A 23187-nucleotide genomic window follows, 5' to 3' on the forward strand; every position below is an offset into this window, starting at 1 on the left:
ACGATATTAATACAGTAACAATATATGATGCCCCGTATTGCAATAAATCAATGTCATTTAATTCTAGAAGAAGGTCACCTAATAAAAGGCAGGCTCATTTATCACTGAACTGCCAAACTGTTTTAAATAATTTGGACACTTAATACATTCCAGCTACATTCATTTATTGAACATTCAGCGCATACTTCTCAAGCTCAATAGCTTCCAGGTCATGTGACCTAATGACTCTACTGGCTGGTTGAGATACACCTCTTTTTATTACTTTTTAACACTCCTGATCATCAATGTTTGATATATACCCTCATTTTTAAAAAAAAAATATATAATTACATAATGATTCAAAACCAGTACAGGATCGCACTGACACGTCTCTTTGTTGCCTTTTAATAACCTGCATTTTATTTTGAAAACCGGAAGTTGGCCCCCGCTGTAGCATCCGAGCGCTGACTTTCTCAACCGCATCCGTCTATTTACCGTAAAGTCTGTAACACGGGAGCTTGAAATGTTGGAGCGGCTGGTTTGAGCGTCTCATTCCTTCTGTTCTGAAAAAGCAAAAGACGCGCGCTGTACAAGAAGAGCTGCCCCCATTTTCTTCACTGACCTGTGAAACTACACCGCCTCTTAATGTCCGGAGGGAGTATCGATCTATTGGTCTAGGATATGGATATGAAACTGTTTTAAAATGTATCGATATAAATCGAAATATCAATTTTTTTACACACCTCCAGTAAAAACCAACCCAGAGGTCTCAATAGCAGCATAACATCCAAGATGCTGAGTCACAACAAAAGCAACGTTGTTTTGATTCTACCTCTACAAACGCTGTTAATTAAACAAAGTGAGAGTAATGACAGAAAAAGATGTGTCATACCGGTGTCGCAGCTGCAAGTCGTCCTCAAATACATCATTGGCTTTAAGACTTTCACTCAGTTTTCGGGATCAAGTCCGCCTCTTCCTGCAGATCCTCACTGATGGGACCGGTGATACCATAGGTCTTGGTCATCTCGGGGAATAATGGGTCTTGGCTATTCCTTGGTCTGAAAAGGGATATTTACACGTTGGTACACTGTTCATTAAACAGTAATGAAACAAAAAGCACACAAACCTTAGTAGGAAGGAAAAGGTGTGTTGTGTTAAATACAAGGTGACTGGAGCCTCCTACTGTGCTGAGAAATCTCAAAGAAATTGTGCCAACTACGTATATTACTCGCATCGTAAGGCAGCTCTCAACACCAACCCAAAACATTTAGAAAATCACAAGTTTAGCTGCTGCAAAATCACTAACAGGTGTGAACAGCAGATGCCCTGCGCCGCACATTTACCTGTTTACCTTCCTCAATCTTTAAATAAACAAGAATAAACAAGACAGCGGTGCTCACCCAGACACTGTTGTAACGGTGAAGTCCTTCTTTGCTCGTGTCGACTCTCAAATCTTCTGTTTTCACTTGGTAAAACAAAGCAAAATCGATGTAGCGCGCGCGTACTGTGGTTGCAGAGATGCTCACTGAAGTTCAGGGCGAACGCCGTCACTGTGACGTCAGCTCTCGAATCCCAATCAAAGGCAACGACTCGTGACAGAGAAAAAGAACACGTGAGCCCAAACTGCGTTCATATAGCCTCAGATTATTACCTGAATATTAGTTATTATGATTATAAATGATTATAAACTCAGTTGCTGTATAAATGAGCTGCCAGATGTTTTAAAGTTGAAGCTAAACTTTCTGCACACACGATGCAAAAACACGACATAACTGTACTTCCAGTTTCCAATACATTTTGAAGAACAAAGAAACTGACTCCTTACCTCAGGAAAACACATTTTCATCATTTCTTTTAGTAATTCAGTCATTATCAAATAGTAGATATCGGATAGATCATTTGTGATGTGACACCTGATGCAAAAAAAGTGATTCCAGACATTCTAATATTGTATGTAGTGAAACTGCTTCACCATTTTCTCTATGGTGAACACAGAAGTGGATTTTTAAACAAAAGGAAAATACTGGATGTCAACATCATTGTGCGGCCTTCCTCTGGATCAGCTGCACTGGGTGGATTTTAAAGATCTGCTCTGATCAATATTTGGATATGAACAACTGATCAGATGACTGTGTGTAATGTGGAAGGCATGTGAAAGGCTTGTGATGAACCTATAGAAAATGATCACCTCACTCTGTAGTTCCCCTCAGCTCTTCAAAGAGTTTCATCTTCCAGTTCATTATTTTGCTTTGACAGTGCATCTTCACTGCTTTGGTTCACTCTCACTCTTTCCTTTACCAAAGCCTTCAGGAAGCTATGAACAGGAATGCTTTGCAGATCTGACTTTTCATATTTTTAGTTCTCTGTCTCAGACTCTGTCTGGGGTACACTGTCCTGACCCCAGGATCACAAAGAAGGCCTCACAGAGACATCCACTGGGGACTGTTGTCTGTTTTATTGAATTGCTTAATAAACAAAGACAGTATCTCGTGCACCTGCATGTATCTGTGATAACAACATCTGTGAGTTAATAGAGTTGTTGAATGTCTGCAATGGAGGAAGAAGTACAGCATTTCAACATCACTGAATATAATCAGAACAGATTCTTTACAAATACAGATTCACTTTCATGTTGCAGCTGTGTGGTAGGAAGGTTTGTATACTTTCCCTGTACAACTTTTTCTGTCACCACTATGTGTCAGAAAAGTATGATGCTCCACGTCTCAGACGACTGCTGGAAATCAGATGGACAAGCCATTATGATGTCACAAAGTACATTGTTGAGAATAAAGATTGTCTTCTCACTATCCTGTCAGAGATCTCTGAGGATGACAGTGCCACAGTTGATTTGTCCACTGGTGCATCAGGCCTGCTGATGCAAATTAAAAAGCATCATTTCTCTGAGATCGGCAAATTCCTGGTGCATGTACTTGGTGTGTTAAAACCTGTGAATGCAATTCTACAGTCTCACACTGTGGACACGTGCACTGCTTGTGATGTTGTTGGTGCAACACTTGAGTCTTTAAAGAACATCCGTAAAGACTGTTGCTGCACAGAGCTCACACAGACACCTGCTGAGGATGAATTACATCCTCCAAAAAGAAGGAGAACACTGAGTCAGCGGCTTGGTGAAAGTGTTGTTCTCTCATTTGTGGGTCATACAGACTCAGATGAGCCCATGTTCATCACCTCTCAGTCTCTGAAACGATCCCTGATCAACATCCTTGACAGGGCAATTTCAGAGATGGACATCGAGGGGAATGTAGACCTAATGACAGCCATATCAAGTCTCATTCCCAAATCTAGTGCATTTCTAGATTTTAAATTGTTGCGTCCTCTGCATGTGCTTGCTGGCACTGTGACAGATGATTTGAGTCTGCAGAATGAAATCCTGGTGGCAAAACCAATGTTGGTCAAAAAATTTCCAAAGGAGACTTGATTGGTGTCTCTTCAGCATCCTGTGAGAGTTCCTTCGCAAAAGCGTTTGTGTTGTGGCTTTTGTATTTTTGTGGCCTTTCTCGGCCACCGTAGTTTATGTTTAGTCATGGGGACAAACTGGACTGTCCAGTTTGTAGTTCCACAGACCTTGTACGACTGGACAAACACCTTGAAACCGCTCACAACAAAATCAAGGTTAGTAAATTTTTATACTAAAACAAACTGACTGTTCCGCGATTGTTAGGCGATATATTTTATCTGGTTTTGGCCGCGTTCTGTTTGCTAATTTGTCATATTAACGCAGATCAATGCCTTTGCATAGAGAGGCGATGCTTTATACTGTCCGCCAGAGGGCGTCATTATGTTTCTCAGGCTGCCCAATCGGTTTTGTTTGTACATATCTGTTTAGTTTATTTGTAAACATGTGCCACGTAATGTTGATATGTTGGTGATGTTTGTTTGTTTTATGTTTATTTTTCAGTCTTACAGTCACTAAGGTGAGAAAGGAAGTAAAGAAGAGTAAACTGAGGAAAAAGAACAAAGATCCTCAACAGAAACTTTCTTCAGCCTCCTTTTTTGTTTTATATGTTAGCGATCTGTCTAGCTGTACAAAGCTGACAACGTACTGCGAGGGCACAATACTGATGTATGAAGTGCATTGCAGATGTATCCTTGAGGTACTGTGCTGGAAAATTCTTGTCTTGAAATGTTCATGCTATTCCAGAGATGTGACACACTGACATTGTGAGAAAGGATAAGCAGAGGGCCAAATTAAAAGCCTTGAGGGAGCTTAGAAGATCCAATCCCCAACCTGCAATGGTCAGCACACTGGACCTGGAACAGCTGCCCAGCAGCAGTGAGGAGGAAGAGGATGGTGGAGGAGAACACACAACAGAAGCAGGTTGAAAGACGTGATGAGCCCAGTACTTCCTTTGTTTCCTCTCCAAGCCATCAATCTCTCGTGCAGTGTCAACAATATTCTAGATTCAAGTTCAAAATCCACCACCTGCGTGCTTCTGGGAATCCACAGACGGCATCAACACCGACGACTCCTCCTGCTCCATTCTTGCTTGGGGAATTCATTGTTTGCACCACTGGCCACAGGAAGGGAGTCCTCACTAACATGAGGGTAGAGGAGGTGACCTCTGTGGAGCCTGACAGTTCAGGGCGTCCAATAATTGGAGTAAGAAAATAGCAATATGGGCCATACATGTTTTTAGATAATTAAGTTACTGATTAAGGCTGAGGGTACAGTGCTGTCAGTTAAACCTGACTTTCTTTATTGTTCCTCTGAAATTATACATTTTTTTCTTTTTATAAAAGATAATCTTAATATCTTTTATATAATGAAAAGCACTGGTGGTTATTCCAAATTCAAAATCATCTTACCTAATCTGCCCAATTTCTACATGCCAGTTTCCAATCCAGTGCATGTGAGAGTTCAGTTTGGTTAATGTTTATTATCAATCAATCATTAATTCCTTCCCCCTTGTTTTTATGGACAGCTCCAGACTCCGGCAGACGAGCGCCTTTTATAAGCCTTCCCCTCCCCGACCTTGGGGAGAAAAACAGGTGAAAAACTACAGTTAAAAGGATCCGGACAAACGAAAATAAGAAGACAACACAACAGGAAAACTGAAATCTTTTTAGAGAATTAAATTGATATAAATGAGGAGGGAGAGTTGGTGACTCTGTGCAGACCCCTGTTTGCCAGTGCACTGTAATCACAAGATTCAAAATTTCTAACATAACCCTTGTTTGTTTTAACCCATTTATTTCCCTTAACCCTAAACTTAAAAATAAAAAAGAAATTCATTAAAAATAAAAAATATATAAAAGTAAAAATGTTCAAATATAAAAAAATGAAAATATTTTTTTTTTTACATAAAGGCTAAATTACAAAAAACAGTTTATTAACTTGTTTACAATACTTACAAAATCTAAAAAATAATTTGGTGTTAATGTAATTTGGTAGGTTGTAATTTTGGTAGGTTTTTAAAATAAATTTTAAATTAGTTTCTATAGGTTATAAACATTAGGCAAATATATTTAGTGTTTAAAGAGTTAAAAAGACAGAAGAGCATGACTTTCTTTAAATAAAATTTGGATAGGGCAGCAAACTTAAATTGGGAGGAGTCTCTGAACATATAAAGGGGAGGGAAGCACAGAGGAGCTCATTTCTATTCAGAGCTTCGAAGCGGCAGCTTCACTCTTAGAGACCAGTAGCTGTGCTTGCTTTTTGGTGTGCCTTGGCCTGAGGAAGGCACACCACTGGGGTACACTTTTTGCTTTTTGATTATTTAAACTAAAAACTGTCTCCTTTTTTTCTTATTTCTTCGTTATATATATATATATATATATATATATATATATATATATATATATATATATATATATGTATATATTTAAGACAAATTAGTTCCTTTCATTAAAATAAGTGTTTAATTTAAAAGATTTTTATTTTACTTTTCTTTAAAAAAAATCCCCAATATATATTAAAAAAAAAACATCGCTTATCCATTGCTCCCCACAATGGGTATGGCAGGAAGACTGGACCCTGGTTCTCTATGACAGACACAGACAGCAAACCAAGGGTCCAGATTTTAGTAGAGTTGACTGGGGGACAGCCAGAGCACCACCCGTCTCCACTTGAAGACGTGGACTCAACCTTCAACCTAACCCCCCTAACCCTAAACCGGAGTTGCCCTAATGCCACCAACAACCGTTGTGCTTCTGCTCCTATTGAAATTTCCAGTGTTTCTTCTTACTTTGATGAAAACAAATCCCTTCTGACTGTTGAATGAAGAAAGAAAAGAAAAAACAAAGTGCAAAGAAAAATCAGAATGTAAATGAAAAACAAAACCTAAACACTAAAAAGCTTTTCATGGCTAATTTTTAAATAAATAAGATGTTTTTCATTTCACTAAACTGATTTGTTGGTCGTGTATTTTAGATGAGTGACATTTTGTGTTGATAAAAGAGCCTGAAGAATGCTCACTGTGAAAACTTTATTTGGAAAAGATGAAAAATCTTGGTGAATAGAGCAGGGTATTCAAAGGTGAAAAGAAAGACACTGAAGGTTAGTTAAGTTAGTTAGTTAACTGTCAACCAGGGTCTTTTCACCCCAGGAAGAATTAAAAACAGCCATAAGTGACTTTTACAATGAGGGATCATAGGGATAGAGCAGTGTTACAGTGAGAGCATCTGCATGTGATCTACTGCAGTTTGCTCTCTCTGACTCTTGCTCTCCAGATCTACTTAGGATTACGCTGGAACACAACATAAGTAATGTTTAAACCATATGTTTCAATAACATTTCACCTTTATATATTTTAATTTCATTTCTTAACCTTGAAATTCCATTTTTCTCTATTTAGTGCAAAGTATCAGATGAATGAACGAGCTCTTTCTTAAATCTGAGAAGAGAAAATAATCTAACCACATTAATACTAAAATCAATTTTAAAAAACTTGTCATAAAAGTACTAGAAACTAGAAAATGTGAAGACATTTATTTATTTTCTTCAATCATAAAAGCAGGTTACAAAAGCAGACATCATCATCATTTAACACTCTTCCTGTATGTGGCGACTAAGTGGAGGATTGAAATCACCGTACAGACGGCCACTGGTCGGTGCCAAGAAGAACCACCCTGTGGCACCAAATGACTACAGGCCTATTGCACTGACCTCTCATGTTATGAAGGTCATGGAGCTTCGTGGGTGTTCATCTGGACAACAAACTGGAATGGTCCACAAACACTGATGCTGTCTACAGGAAGGCCATGAGTAGACTTTACTTCCTGAGGAGACTCAGGTCCTTCAGTGTTTGCAGCAGGATGCTCCACATGTTCTACCAGTCTGTAATGGCGAGCACCATCTTCTTTGCTGTGGTGTGCTGGGGTGCTGGCATTAAAGCAAAGGATGCCAACAGACTGGATAAACTCATTAAAAAAGCAGGGTCTGTTGTTGGCTTTAAACTTGCCAACCTGGAGGAGGTGGCGAGGGACAGAACGCTGTCAAAGCTGAGGACAATCATGGACAGTCCCTCCCATCCTCTCCATAAAACTGTTAACAATCTGTATTAGAATTGTAATAGGTGAATACAAGCTTTTAGATGGAAAAGGTGCATTTTGTGGTTCTCAGCTGGTCATTAACATAAAGGCTGCTCCTGTGTGAGGACTGTCAGTCAGTTTGGAATCAAAAGCAGGTTTTAAACCTGTTCTGAATGGTGATAGTGGGGCAGACCTTGAGTTTACATTTGAATCACAGTTTGTGATTTTGAATGTAAACAGGAAAAAAAAGGACAAGAGGAGGAAGAAGTCAAGAAACTGATCTATAAGATTAAAGCCGACATCAAGTGAAGAATTCCATCAGTGGCATCATCGTCCTGCACTATAAATCAGACTGCAGCTCTTCAGACAGACATTTCAAACCTCTGAGCAAGCGACTGAGACAAAAAGAGAAAGCTTCAACATGGAAAAGAACTCGCCACCTTTAAGGTTTGAGAAAACTAAAGAACTACAAGAAGTGGAAGGAGCCAGTATCCACCAGCAGCAGTTAAGTCACTTTACCCCCCCGCCCTCACCCACTGAAATTAAATAGATATTTTTCACAGGACACATTTGAAAATTTGGCATGGCAAGAAAAGCGCACGTGTTCACTAGATGTTCATATGTGCTTTTTTTTTTCTGCTGTGAAAAATGTTTGTTTAATGACATGATAGATAGAGCCGGTCGAGGCAGATGGCCGCCTACCCAGAGCCTGGTTCTGCTCAAGGTTTCTTCCTGTTATGAGATGAAGTGTTGTTGTGAGATGAACATGTTTGTTGTAATAAAAAAATGGCCTCAGTACTGAAAAAAACAATTGTTGTTATTAGCCACACTAAGGAATTAATAAAGAGAGCGAGACAAATGAGCTTACAGCTTCACCTCTTGTGTACGACAGTAAAAGAGCGACATCCAGTGGAGAGTTATAGACACACATAAACACATACATACTGTACACTTGCAGGTTGCTTTGCTTTCACCTTCTGTCCAGTTCATCCTAAACCAGCTCCCATGTGAAGCCCAAAATCCCTGAAAAAGGCCTGTTTCCATGACGTTTACAGGATCAGTGACTGCTCACCTAAACCGTTACCTTTTTTAAATTTGGGCAGTTTAACACTTGCCATGTGCTTCTCACCGCTACAGTGTTATAAAACCTTTGCACTATCACAGTGAAACACAGGGTGTGGGCTTTATCTTCAGCTGTCAGATGTGATGCCTTCAGTTGCTGTGGGACATACAAAGTTTCTGATGCACTTAAATGCCACAATGACTTACATTTGGAGTTAAAATTTTCACAACCATGAAGCCCCATCACAACAACAGATAAAGGAAATATAGCATTTCTACACTGTGAAGTTACACATATACTCATAACTGACATTTACTTAAAACTTACATTTCTTCCCACATCACCCAGCAGTACACTATTTTGATTTGAGAGTGTATTTTGAAAACCTATTAGCTCAATGAAAACAGTGCAGCTTTTGACCTGTATTGACATAGGGCTACATTTCTCACACCCACTTTCTACTGTTTTCACATTATTAACTCTTACATTATTAAAGTTACTTACTTTGCAGAAAACTGGCTGCTGTGACTCATATGCTATAATCATATATACTAAAATCATGACTCATGTATACTGTGTATACGTTATTTTTAAACTATCAACCACAAACCTCATGTACATATTGCAAAACGTCTACGTCTAATATTAAAATATTAAGACGTCTTATCTTTTCTATTTTTATATTAGTTTTATATATTGTTCTGTTTGATACTGGAGTTATTTTTCATTATACTATACTCTTGTTTTTCATTTATTTTTATTTTTCATTTTCACTTATTTATTCTAGAATTTTTTTTTCTTCTTTTTTCTTACCACACACTGTGCAATTTTCCTCTTTTTCTTCTTTTTCAACTGGGAGTTAAAGTAACAGAAAGAATTTCCCTACGGGGATTAATAAAGTTATTCTGATTCTGATTCTGAATAAATTACATTATTTATACAGAGGCAGAGACAAACATAAAAACAGCCCTGGAGTTTGACTGAGGGCGGCAGTAGTACTAACTTATGATACCTATGGACAATGGTCAGCCCATCAGTGAAGAAAGTGCCAAAGAGTCTTTGATGATTTTGGGGCTGCAATATTAGATGTGAAAGATGTCCATCTGTACTCTCCAGACTTTCCCTCTGTGACTTAGTCGCTCAAGGGAACACCCAACTGGAAGCAGCTGATCTCGCGCCCCACGCTGAAGCTACACAGCAGACTTTTCGCCCACTCCATCGCCTCATAGCAAAAACAATAAGTCTGTCTGTGTGACTTGTGCCTGGACAGAGACTTAGAAAATGTGCATGAAACTTATTGTTTGTTAACTGTGTTGTAGGACCACTGCGTCCTGTGTTTGTCATCTCTCGTGGGCTCATTTGTATAATTGCACTCAGCTTTTCACGGCTCGCGAGTCCTTTTATTGAGCCCCCACATTGTTCCCCTTTTGTTCCTCACTCTCTCCATTCAAACCTCACGAGGCAACGTCAATCATGTGATCTCTCTTGGATGTTGACAGCCAGTGCTCAGGTTCAGCCCTTCAGTGTTAATATGTTTTGAATGTTGACACTTTTGCATGAACGCAGCATTGAGCCTGTACTTCTAGTTTGGTTATTGGTCCCTGGCAACAGGATGGTGCCCCGCGATTAACAATGTTATTATCAAAGATAATTATTAACAATGGTAATAACCAAACACAACATTTCTGTTGCTGTCTAATACCAGTTATGCCACAATAATTATGCACAATGATCTATAACCAACCAACGACCCAAACATAAGGGAGGGGAAAACAGAGCAGCACACAAGGAAAGAAGGAATACTGACAGATCCTGACAGGATGAGTGTAAATACAGTAAGATTGTAATACATGTCAGTGGCAATGACAGGAGGTCACTAAAATGAATGTTGAGTCAGTGTGTACTCCTGCAATGACTCTGCTGGACTCCATCATTTTCTCTGGACTCCTACCCAATCTGACCAGTGATAACATAGTTTGTTGCATTCAATTCAGTTCAATTTTATATGTATAGCTCCTTCCACAATCAAAATTGTCTCAAAGCGCTTTACAGAGACCCAGAGTCTGACCCCAGATCAGCACTTAAGGAGACAGTGGAGAGAAACAGCTCCTTTTGAACAGGACCATTTAGTTGCTGGCTGTCGAGGTGGTTTTCAACAAATGATGTGGGCTTTGTAGGTAACTGGCAAACTTTGTGTGGAAAACCCAGCCTGATTAGGAGAGACGGCATTCAACCCACTGAGCAGCTCTCATATCTAGAAATGGGACTGATGTTCTTCCCAAACAAAACCATGACAACCAAGAGTTGAGACCAGGAGGCAGCGTTGCAGTCCTACATGTCTCTCTGCACTTCCATTAGAGCAGGTACCCACCCAAAATCCCATAGACGGTCTGTCCCTGACCCCCTAAATTAAGTAAGTCAAACACATTCCCTCCCTCTCTCTCCCTCCCTCCCTCCCCCTCTCTCTTTCCTTCCCTCCTTTCCGCTCTCCCTCCCTCTCTCTCCCTCCCTCCCTCCCCCTCTCTCTTTCCTTCCCTCCTTTCCGCTCTCCCTCCCTCTCTCTCTCTCCCTCCCTCCCCCTCTCTCCTTCCTTCCCTCTTTTCCGCTCTCCCTCCCTCTCTCTCTCTGCCTCCCTCCCCCTCTCTCCTTCCTTCCCTCTTTTCCGCTCTCCCTCCCTCTCTCTGCCTCCCTCCCCCTCTCTCCTTCCTTCCCTCCTTTCCGCTCTCCCTCCCTCTCTCTCTCTGCCTCCCTCCCCCTCTCTCCTTCCTTCCCTCTTTTCCGCTCTCCCTCCCTCTCTCTCTCTGCCTCCCTCCCTCTCTCTTTCCTTCCCTCTTTTCCGCTCTCCCTCCCTCTCTCTCTCTGCCTCCCTCCCTCTCTCTTTCCTTCCCTCTTTTCCGCTCTCCCTCCCTCTCTCTCTCTCTCTCTGCCTCCCTCCCCCTCTCTCCTTCCTTCCCTCTTTTCCGCTGTCCCTCCCTCTCTCTCTCTGCCTCCCTCCCCCTCTCTCTTTCCTTCCCTCCTTTCCGCTCTCCCTCCCTCTCTCTCTCTGCCTCCCTCCCTCTCTCTTTCCTTCCCTCTTTTCCGCTCTCCCTCCCTCTCTCTCTCTCTCTCTGCCTCCCTCCCCCTCTCTCCTTCCTTCCCTCTTTTCCGCTGTCCCTCCCTCTCTCTCTCTGCCTCCCTCCCTCTCTCTTTCCTTCCCTCTTTTCCGCTCTCCCTCCCTCTCTCTCTCTCTCTCTGCCTCCCTCCCCCTCTCTCCTTCCTTCCCTCTTTTCCGCTGTCCCTCCCTCTCTCTCTCTGCCTCCCTCCCCCTCTCTCTTTCCTTCCCTCCTTTCCGCTCTCCCTCCCTCTCTCTCTCTGCCTCCCTCCCCCTCTCTCCTTCCTTCCCTCTTTTCCGCTCTCCCTCCCTCCCCCTCTCTCCTTCCTTCCCTCTTTTCCGCTCTCCCTCCCTCTCTCTCTCTGCCTCCCTCCCCCTCTCTCCTTCCTTCCCTCTTTTCCGCTCTCCCTCCCTCCCCCTCTCTCCTTCCTTCCCTCTTTTCCGCTGTCCCTCCCCCTCTCTCCTTCCTTCCCTCTTTTCCGCTCTCCCTCCCTCTCTCTCTCTCCCTCCCTCCCCCTCTCTCCTTCCTTCCCTCTTTTCCGCTCTCCCTCCCTCTCTCTCTCTGCCTCCCTCCCCCTCTCTCCTTCCTTCCCTCTTTTCCGCTCTCCCTCCCTCCCCCTCTCTCCTTCCTTCCCTCTTTTCCGCTCTCACTCCCTCTCTCTCTCTGCGTCCCTCCCCCTCTCTTTCCTTCCCTCCTTTCCGCTCTCCCTCCCTCTCTCTCTCTCCCTCCCTCCCCCTCTCTCCTTCCTTCCCTCTTTTCCGCTCTCACTCCCTCTCTCTCTCTGCGTCCCTCCCCCTCTCTTTCCTTCCCTCCTTTCCGCTCTCCCTCCCTCTCTCTCTCTCCCTCCCTCCCCCTCTCTCCTTCCTTCCCTCTTTTCCGCTCTCCCTCCCTCTCTCTCTCTGCCTCCCTCCCCCTCTCTCCTTCCTTCCCTCTTTTCCGCTCTCCCTCCCTCTCTCTCTCTGCCTCCCTCCCCCTCTCTCCTTCCTTCCCTCTTTTCCGCTCTCCCTCCCTCTCTCTGCCTCCCTCCCCCTCTCTCCTTCCTTCCCTCCTTTCCGCTCTCCCTCCCTCTCTCTCTCTGCCTCCCTCCCCCTCTCTTTCCTTCCCTCTTTTCCGCTCTCCCTCCCTCTCTCTCTCTGCCTCCCTCCCTCTCTCTTTCCTTCCCTCTTTTCCGCTCTCCCTCCCTCTCTCTCTCTCTCTCTGCCTCCCTCCCCCTCTCTCCTTCCTTCCCTCTTTTCCGCTCTCCCTCCCTCTCTCTGCCTCCCTCCCCCTCTCTCCTTCCTTCCCTCTTTTCCGCTCTCCCTCCCTCTCTCTCTCTGCCTCCCTCCCTCTCTCTTTCCTTCCCTCTTTTCCGCTCTCCCTCCCTCTCTCTCTCTGCCTCCCTCCCTCTCTCTTTCCTTCCCTCTTTTCCGCTCTCCCTCCCTCTCTCTCTCTCTCTCTGCCTCCCTCCCCCTCTCTCCTTCCTTCCCTCTTTTCCGCTGTCCCTCCCTCTCTCTCTCTGCCTCCCTCCCCCTCTCTCTTTCCTTCCCTCCTTTCCGCTCTCCCTCCCTCTCTCTCTCTGCCTCCCTCCCTCTCTCTTTCCTTCCCTCTTTTCCGCTCTCCCTCCCTCTCTCTCTCTCTCTCTGCCTCCCTCCCCCTCTCTCCTTCCTTCCCTCTTTTCCGCTGTCCCTCCCTCTCTCTCTCTGCCTCCCTCCCTCTCTCTTTCCTTCCCTCTTTTCCGCTCTCCCTCCCTCTCTCTCTCTCTCTCTGCCTCCCTCCCCCTCTCTCCTTCCTTCCCTCTTTTCCGCTGTCCCTCCCTCTCTCTCTCTGCCTCCCTCCCCCTCTCTCTTTCCTTCCCTCCTTTCCGCTCTCCCTCCCTCTCTCTCTCTGCCTCCCTCCCCCTCTCTCCTTCCTTCCCTCTTTTCCGCTCTCCCTCCCTCCCCCTCTCTCCTTCCTTCCCTCTTTTCCGCTCTCCCTCCCTCTCTCTCTCTGCCTCCCTCCCCCTCTCTCCTTCCTTCCCTCTTTTCCGCTCTCCCTCCCTCCCCCTCTCTCCTTCCTTCCCTCTTTTCCGCTGTCCCTCCCCCTCTCTCCTTCCTTCCCTCTTTTCCGCTCTCCCTCCCTCTCTCTCTCTCCCTCCCTCCCCCTCTCTCCTTCCTTCCCTCTTTTCCGCTCTCCCTCCCTCTCTCTCTCTGCCTCCCTCCCCCTCTCTCCTTCCTTCCCTCTTTTCCGCTCTCCCTCCCTCCCCCTCTCTCCTTCCTTCCCTCTTTTCCGCTCTCACTCCCTCTCTCTCTCTGCGTCCCTCCCCCTCTCTTTCCTTCCCTCCTTTCCGCTCTCCCTCCCTCTCTCTCTCTCCCTCCCTCCCCCTCTCTCCTTCCTTCCCTCTTTTCCGCTCTCCCTCCCTCTCTCTCTCTGCCTCCCTCCCCCTCTCTCCTTCCTTCCCTCTTTTCCGCTCTCCCTCCCTCTCTCTCTCTGCCTCCCTCCCCCTCTCTCCTTCCTTCCCTCTTTTCCGCTCTCCCTCCCTCTCTCTGCCTCCCTCCCCCTCTCTCCTTCCTTCCCTCCTTTCCGCTCTCCCTCCCTCTCTCTCTCTGCCTCCCTCCCCCTCTCTCCTCTCCCCCTCTCTCTTCCTTCCCTCCTTTCCCTCTCCTCCCTCCTCTCTCTCTCTCCCTCCCTCCCCTCTCTCTCCTTCCTTCCCCTCTTTTCCGCTCTCCCTCCCTCTCTCTCTCTCTCGCGCTCCCTCCTCCCCTCTCTCCTCCTTCTCTTTCCGCTCTCCCTCCCTCTCTCTCTGGCCTCCCTCGCTCTCTCCTCCCTCTCTGCTTCTCCCTTCCCTCCTCTTCTCCTCTTCCGCTCTCCTCCTCTCTCTCTCTGCCTCCTCCTCCCTCTTCTCCTTTCGCTTCCCTCTTCTTTCTCTCTGCCCTCCCCTCTCTCTCTTCTCTTCTCTCCTCCCTCCCCTCTCTCTCTCGCTCCTTCCTCTCTCTTCCTTCCTCTTTTCCGCTGTCCCTCCCTCTCTCTCTCTGCCTCCCTCCCTCTCTCTTTCCTTCCCTCTTTTCCGCTCTCCCTCCCTCTCTCTCTCTCTCTCTGCCTCCCTCCCCCTCTCTCCTTCCTTCCCTCTTTTCCGCTGTCCCTCCCTCTCTCTCTCTGCCTCCCTCCCCCTCTCTCTTTCCTTCCCTCCTTTCCGCTCTCCCTCCCTCTCTCTCTCTGCCTCCCTCCCCCTCTCTCCTTCCTTCCCTCTTTTCCGCTCTCCCTCCCTCCCCCTCTCTCCTTCCTTCCCTCTTTTCCGCTCTCTCTCCCTCTCTCTCTCTGCCTCCCTCCCCCTCTCTCCTTCCTTCCCTCTTTTCCGCTCTCCCTCCCTCCCCCTCTCTCCTTCCTTCCCTCTTTTCCGCTGTCCCTCCCCCTCTCTCCTTCCTTCCCTCTTTTCCGCTCTCCCTCCCTCTCTCTGCCTCCCTCCCCCTCTCTCCTTCCTTCCCTCCTTTCCGCTCTCCCTCCCTCTCTCTCTCTGCCTCCCTCCCCCTCTCTCCTTCCTTCCCTCTTTTCCGCTCTCCCTCCCTCTCTCTCTCTGCCTCCCTCCCTCTCTCTTTCCTTCCCTCTTTTCCGCTCTCCCTCCCTCTCTCTCTCTCTCTCTGCCTCCCTCCCCCTCTCTCCTTCCTTCCCTCTTTTCCGCTGTCCCTCCCTCTCTCTCTCTGCCTCCCTCCCCCTCTCTCTTTCCTTCCCTCCTTTCCGCTCTCCCTCCCTCTCTCTCTCTGCCTCCCTCCCCCTCTCTCCTTCCTTCCCTCTTTTCCGCTCTCCCTCCCTCCCCCTCTCTCCTTCCTTCCCTCTTTTCCGCTCTCCCTCCCTCTCTCTCTCTCCCTCCCTCCCCCTCTCTCCTTCCTTCCCTCTTTTCCGCTCTCCCTCCCTCTCTCTCTCTGCCTCCCTCCCCCTCTCTCCTTCCTTCCCTCTTTTCCGCTCTCCCTCCCTCCCCCTCTCTCCTTCCTTCCCTCTTTTCCGCTCTCCCTCCCTCTCTCTCTCTCCCTCCCTCCCCCTCTCTCCTTCCTTCCCTCTTTTCCGCTCTCCCTCCCTCTCTCTCTCTGCCTCCCTCCCCCTCTCTCCTTCCTTCCCTCTTTTCCGCTCTCCCTCCCTCCCCCTCTCTCCTTCCTTCCCTCTTTTCCGCTGTCCCTCCCCCTCTCTCCTTCCTTCCCTCTTTTCCGCTGTCCCTCCCTCTCTCTCTCTGCCTCCCTCCCCCTCTCTCCTTCCTTCCCTCTTTTCCGCTCTCCCTCCCTCTCTCTGCCTCCCTCCCCCTCTCTCCTTCCTTCCCTCCTTTCCGCTCTCCCTCCCTCTCTCTCTCTGCCTCCCTCCCCCTCTCTCCTTCCTTCCCTCTTTTCCGCTCTCCCTCCCTCTCTCTCTCTGCCTCCCTCCCTCTCTCTTTCCTTCCCTCTTTTCCGCTCTCCCTCCCTCTCTCTCTCTCTCTCTGCCTCCCTCCCCCTCTCTCCTTCCTTCCCTCTTTTCCGCTGTCCCTCCCTCTCTCTCTCTGCCTCCCTCCCCCTCTCTCTTTCCTTCCCTCCTTTCCGCTCTCCCTCCCTCTCTCTCTCTGCCTCCCTCCCCCTCTCTCCTTCCTTCCCTCTTTTCCGCTCTCCCTCCCTCCCCCTCTCTCCTTCCTTCCCTCTTTTCCGCTCTCCCTCCCTCTCTCTCTCTCCCTCCCTCCCCCTCTCTCTTTCCTTCCCTCCTTTCCGCTCTCCCTCCCTCTCTCTCTCTCCCTCCCTCCCCCTCTCTCCTTCCTTCCCTCTTTTCCGCTCTCCCTCCCTCTCTCTCTCTGCCTCCCTCCCCCTCTCTCCTTCCTTCCCTCTTTTCCGCTCTCCCTCCCTCTCTCTCTCTGCCTCCCTCCCCCTCTCTCCTTCCTTCCCTCTTTTCCGCTCTCCCTCCCTCTCTCTCTCTGCCTCCCTCCCCCTCTCTCCTTCCTTCCCTCTTTTCCGCTCTCCCTCCCTCTCCTTCTCCATCTTAAAGCCATTGTTTGCTCTGAGGTTTCTGCCTTCTAAAAGGAATTTTTCTTCTCCACTGTCTCCAAGTGCTTGCTCATGGGGGAATGTTGGGTTTCTCTGTATTAAAAACTAAATTAAAGAGTTGGGTCTAAACCTGCTCTATTTGGAAAGTGTCAGATAGCTTTTGTTGTGGATTGGTGCTATATAAATAAACTGACAAGGTAACAAGGTAAAGAAATTACAAAATAAGTTTACAATATAAAAAATAGAACAGATTCTAAAGTATCTGTCACTGGGGTCAGAACCAAGGCAAAAAGGAACACGAGGGAAGACAGGACCCAAAGGCAATAACCCCCAAGACAGGCTATGAATAACTAAAAGTCTTTTAATAAACCAAATCACTGGAAGGGTCCAGGGCCAGGGAACAAAACTTTAACAACTAAAAATCATCCACACAGGAGAAAAAGACTCATGAACAAAACTGTATGAAAATACAAAAGTTCTTACAGCAAATAAAGGAAACCAAGGTAAGTCCATGAGGGGGAAAACACAAGGCACAGGTACAAGAAGAAACACGGGGACTTGACGTGGTGTAGACACAGATGGCTTGGATACAGACACAGACGAACTGACAAAGACACAGGGAAACAATGAGACTTAATTACACAAGGCAATGGGCAACAGGTGAAAGCAATTAGGGCGGGGCAGACAATCACAGATGGAGGGAAACGAGACAAAGACAGGAAGTAGAACAAGACAAGATACACAAAGGCTATGATTTCAAAAATAAAATAGGAACTATAGACAAACTAAACAAGACTCTGAAAAGGTCCAAATTAAGTACAAGTACTAGAAATACTAAAACAACTATTCGGTAGGCCCACCTCTGACAATCATTCTCCTAACTTGACAGCTGTCTAAACGTAGTGTCCGTAGCGATAGATTATGCTTTCTCTGCGCCAGATTGCATCGTTTCTTCTGGTCGAGAAAAGTTAGCGCTTTTTTCAGGGTGCCGTGTTTTTTTGTTTTGTTCATATGCACCTGAACTAAAAAGCATAAAACTTTGAAAAAAAAACAACTAATAATTCTAAAATATCTACAGGACAACTGACCTAAATGTTAGCTACATAGCTACTGCTATGTAAATAAAATATCGCTGTTGTATCTCGCTCTCGCTGTCTTCCACTGTCGCTGTTAGCCGACCAGAAGTTTTGACCGGAAGTACTGGCCCACACACTCGAGTTCTAATGTCAGCGGTCGCCATATTGTGCAAGGAGTGAATTACAGTGTTTAAAATAAATTCCAGTGGAGTTTGAAAGCAAAAGACATGTGCGTGGGTGGGGGGCAGTGCACGGCCGGTTAGGCTCACAATATTTATTTATTGAAGACAATTTGTGCACAGATTATTGCACAGATTATATGTAAAAATGGCACATGCAAACAAATGTGTTAACACACATAAAAGCAGAAATGAACATGGTTAGGATTAGAATTGTATACCTGTTTGGATGGTATGCCTAGAATATAGATCCAGTACTTGGAATTTGTTTAGAGTTAATATCATATTCTCTGAATTCAGAGTCTGCTTGGAATTGGTGCAGGAATCAGGATTGTATTCTTGGAATTTGGAACAGTATTTATATTGTTTTCTTGGAACATGGGTTGCATTCTGGTATTAGATTTTAGTACATTACACTACCAAATTCTAACAAAAATAAATACTCTGCTTATTTGTTCACTTTTATTTTAGAAATGAAATGTTTACAATCAGAACGTTTTTCCTTTTCTACAACTTTTTTTTTTGCACGGTATCATATCTGGATCCTCTTAGAATCTTTCATTCTGCAAATCCTGAAGCATCATAGCTGCAATATAATGACCTCATGCAGTGACACTGAGACAAATGAGAGACTTTACAGTCAAACATGTAGATATACAGTGTGCCTGCAGCCACTTCCGTCTTAGATGTTCTGGAAGGCGGCACCACCACTTAGCTAGTGTGGCGAGCGAAGGGAGAAGGGATAAGAGGATGATAGGGGGTGGTAGCAAATAGTATCCATCACTGCAACACCCAACTATGAACAACCTATAAGCCAGACAACGCCACCTTTGGAATTTCGCCCAAGGAAATAGTTTTAGTCAACTGTACCAACTCTAAGGCACCCAGGTTCGTTTTACAACAGGACAGAGACGTCGTTCCAAACAATAATCAATGTACTTTATTCAAAATAGTTGCAATATGGCTAAAACATTATAAAACACCATTCACACACAGGGGACGTGAGGGGAAATGGGGGAGACCCTATCAGGGCTGAGGCTTACCAGGGGGCCGGCTCAGGGAGAGGGGTGAGGGATCCCTAATAATATACAAAAATTATCACCCCAGCCACACGTGACAGCCACACACACTCACGCACACGTAGTGAAAGGAACCCAGGACCAGAGGAGGCACATGACACAGAAAAACAGGGGGAAACCACCACCCGGCACCACGACCGCCACCACCTTCAGCTCTCAGCCACTGAAAAGGGGACAAGGAAGTAAAATTAGAGTCACTCCCAACACAAGAACACAAATAACCAATATACAAATAATAACAAAAGAAAACAATAAATCAATGCTTACAAATTAATCAAAGCACCAATAACTAAATATAACATGAAATTCTTGTCACAAACAAAAGAAATAAATGGTTAAGGAACAAAGAAAACAAAAAAAACCAAAATCCAACTGAATATCAGGGCTAATTAAACGACCGAATGTCAAAAATTAAACAAGAAAAGAAAGGAAAAAAAAGAGAAAAACAAGCCAGCCCAAGGCCTAGTTAAACGGGATATTTAATAAACCAAATAGCCTAACCTAACAGAAACAAAGCTATAAAGAAAACAAAATAATCAAAACAATAACCCAAAACCCAAAGGAAATGGGGACATTAAATGAAGAGCAACCCCAGCGTGCATTCAATTTTTAAAAGTCCAGGCCCAAGGCGAACGAAACTGCCCATTCAATATCTGCATAGGTAGGGGGTGATTGCGTTGTCCACCTGCGCAGCCCGGCGGCAGCAACACCGGAGCGCCCGAGCGACCGGCAGAACCGCAGCGGAGAAGCGCGACAGAAACACCCCGGTAAGGCAGAACAAAGCGAAGCAGGAAAAGCAAAGCAGCAGTATTTCTTGTTCCGTGTGAGACAAAGCAGCTGGCAAATAATTCCCTGTATTTAACAAAACAGAAATAAAGTTAACCAAGCTACATGTACATGCAGGTTAGATGCATCGAACACGCCGAAGCGTACATGCCGATCAGGCTACGTGTGATCACCTGCGGGAGAGAGAAGCGAGCGTGTGCTCACTCCGCAACAGTGGAGGCTAGCAGCAACCTGCGGCTAGTTTGCAGCACTGGGAATGACCCACGAGCCGCGCACGTCGGTGGAGGACCGGCCGTTCGGCGTCTGCACCAACGACGACAAGGCGGAAGGAAGCGGGCGACCAGGAAGTGGGCCTCGGAGCCAGGAGCAAGAGAGGGTCAAGATGGCCACAGCACTCTTTTATAGAGTGCCCTCATGTGGTGATAGGCCAGCGAGGACTGAGGTGAGCAAAACGGCGCAACTCCGCACTGGGAGATGCAAGGCGAAACATCTCATCCTGCTACAATCGTTTACAAGCCATAGCTTTTGGCAACCAAACATTACATAAACAAATGCTAAAGAAAACCTCGAACAGTGCTGCAACACCTCTCTGAGTTATATTAGAAATTTACCAGAAAATGAAGCAAAGGCTGGAGGAGTGAAATCAGCGCTGCCGTGCCCAGGATTCGAACCGGGGTTGCTGCGGTGACATCGAGACTGTGATCAACATGATGAGCGCCCCGTTTTGAGCCGAGAACGGCAGCTGTAATGTGACACCGCGCGCGTACGCCGTCATGACGATTGGCAACAATCAACATCGGACCAATCAGCAGTCAGAGGCTGCTGATGGCATCCAAAAGACAGGATGAGTCCGGAGCATCTAAGAAGAAGAAAAAAATAAAACAGGGAGAAGCTCGTGCTTCACTTGAAGGTGGGTATGTTGTCAAAATGAAAGTATAAACCAGCCGACTTGTACTGGAGATAAAATTATTTCCCAGCAGCATCCATTACCATTTTTAACAGGCCTTGCTTTGTGCATTTACTTTTGGCTCTTAGTGAGGATGACATCACTTGGTCATCAGTCCCGGTTTGTGGTGTTCCAGCTGAAAGTGAAGATTCACAAAAAACAGACAATTCAACCTCACGTAAGAACGCTGTGACAACTGTCCCCTGCCACTCTGCCACCCCTGGTGCAGGTCCCCAGTGTGGCCCCAAGGGTACGCACAGTCAGCAGGCCGAATTTTTTTTCCTGCCAAATCCTCTGCCAGGTACGCTGAACCATCAGCACAGAGAGAACTATCATATGGGACTCTTCCAAGAAGAACATGACATGTTTCTTGTAGTGTGCCGAGGCCTGAAGAAGACCCACATGGGTCGAAACATTCAAAGCTCTCACAGAAAAACAGATGCAACATCTCTTAGTGGTCTCATTTTAAATTTCTTTTTGTGGTTATTGTGAATCATGTTGTGGTTATTTTGTATTGTTGTTCCCATCAGTGGAGGATTATTATAGTAAAATACAGCTATAATATAAAATATGTCTTCATCGGATAAGTTAGAATTATTAACAAACACTTTTTATTAGTAAATGTTTTAAAAATACCCTTAAATTTGTGTACAACTACATCCTAGTATGTTATTAACCATTTATTAAATGTTTGTTCACTGCTTCTGAATGCTACATAAAGTAAATTAAAGTTAATGTTTTTCTTTTAAATTTTATCCTTTTTTTGTTTAGCATATTTAGATTTTGGTATGTCATCCCTCTCTTTCTTCCCATGTTTCCTCATTTTTTTTTTTTTATCAAAGTAGGAGGCAAGAAGGCAGACAGCATAAATCTAAAATCATTACATTTACAACTGACCCGTTCTTGCACTTTTGTTCTTTGTCATGAAGATCACATTGAACACGTACGTCTTAGACTCACATGAGACAAAAGGAAGTTCTTGCTTCAACTTTTCCATGAAAGTTGTCTGATCCAGAAATAGACACCAGAATCACTGATGATCTCAACCTCTGTCTAGATGTTGAAGCTATTTTTGGAGGATGCTGAAGACACAAAGCTCAAGTCCCATTAAAATCAACAATGCGCCACGTTTAATCAATATAATATTTCATCTTAAAAAGATGTGAATGTGGGACAAATGGATTCATCTTCTATAGTATTGAACAACATACAGTACATATGTTACAATTAGCATGTGAAAAACAAAAGTTACCGGTACTGTCCCTCTTATTAACGCATACAGTACTAAAACTGCCCCCCTGCCATCTCTCACCTTGCTGGGCTTGCTGAAGAGGCAGCTGCCTCCTCCCTGCTGGAGAAAGCGCAGGTACTCGTCTATACTGCAGCAAGAGAACTTCTGAGGCAGGTAGTAGCTGATTGAAGAAAACCCCAAAACAGAAATTACTTATGAAAAATGGCTAAAAACCTTTCAGAGTTAAATATGGAAATGTTTCACAGTCACAGCAGAGGTGGAGAGTTTTCTTTTCACAGTCACAAATTTAATGCAATCAGCGCTTTCGCAGTGAAAAATTGCACAACAGGTTTACACTACTTTAGTTTGTTAAAGCCCTTTAAAGACAGATTTTAGATACAGGACAGTAAATTTTAGAATTTTATCTGAGACAAATGGAAGATGCTTTGCTGAAATGACCAAATCTTAGTGGTAAGTCATCAAAGAATAGTAGGAGCATGTGTGTATTACTGAAAAGTTTCAAGTTACAAATTGTCTTCTCATCTTCAGCTCTGTCTCTGACTCATGACAAGGGTGACTGGCGTCGTCTATCAATCTCCAATGGGTCCTTGTGCAATGTTTAAGTCATTGCCTGCAGTTTTCTTTGCTCTCACCTGCAGCTGGTCGCTCCTTGTTCCTCAGCATGCCGATGTTCTGACAGAGACTCTGACACAGTGTGATCGCCATGGGGCCCACACTGCCGAACTGAGGAGACACACATAAAACAAGTAAAAAAAAAAAATCTAGAACTAGAGGGAAAAGAGAGCAAACTGGCTGTACTTAAAGACTTGTGAGAATGACTCATTACTTCCATAAACACACACTTTTACAAACATGTTTAGGACAAACGTCATGATTTGTAGTCAGCCTCTCAAATCTGGGGACACAAGCCTCACCTGTGGTGCTGTCTCATAAAATGGCAGGGCAGTTCTGCAACCTTCTGCTGGAGTATGTCACCTGCACCTTGGCGTACACCCGCTGTTGCCTCAACCTATCCTGTACGCCCCGGTAGGCGTGTCCCCCTCCTCACCTGCTCTCACCGTGCTCTCAGCTGGGTTATTGGAATGTTAGAATATTTTTGAGGCTAAACTTAGAAGCATGAAAAAGTCAGGGTCTGACAGCTTTGTCCATTAGTGTCAAAATTTACCACCAGGTGTCAGCCCGGAACTTAAACCCTCACTCATGTCGACAGGACGTACGTTGTCTGCAAACTGTCTGTAAAAAAAGTGTAACCAACTGACCTGCGGGTCATAAATCCTGAAGAGCTGGCCCAGAAC

The sequence above is a fragment of the Toxotes jaculatrix genome, chromosome 2 (genome assembly GCF_017976425.1).
Source record: "Toxotes jaculatrix isolate fToxJac2 chromosome 2, fToxJac2.pri, whole genome shotgun sequence".
Classification (NCBI taxonomy): Eukaryota; Metazoa; Chordata; class Actinopteri; family Toxotidae; genus Toxotes; species Toxotes jaculatrix.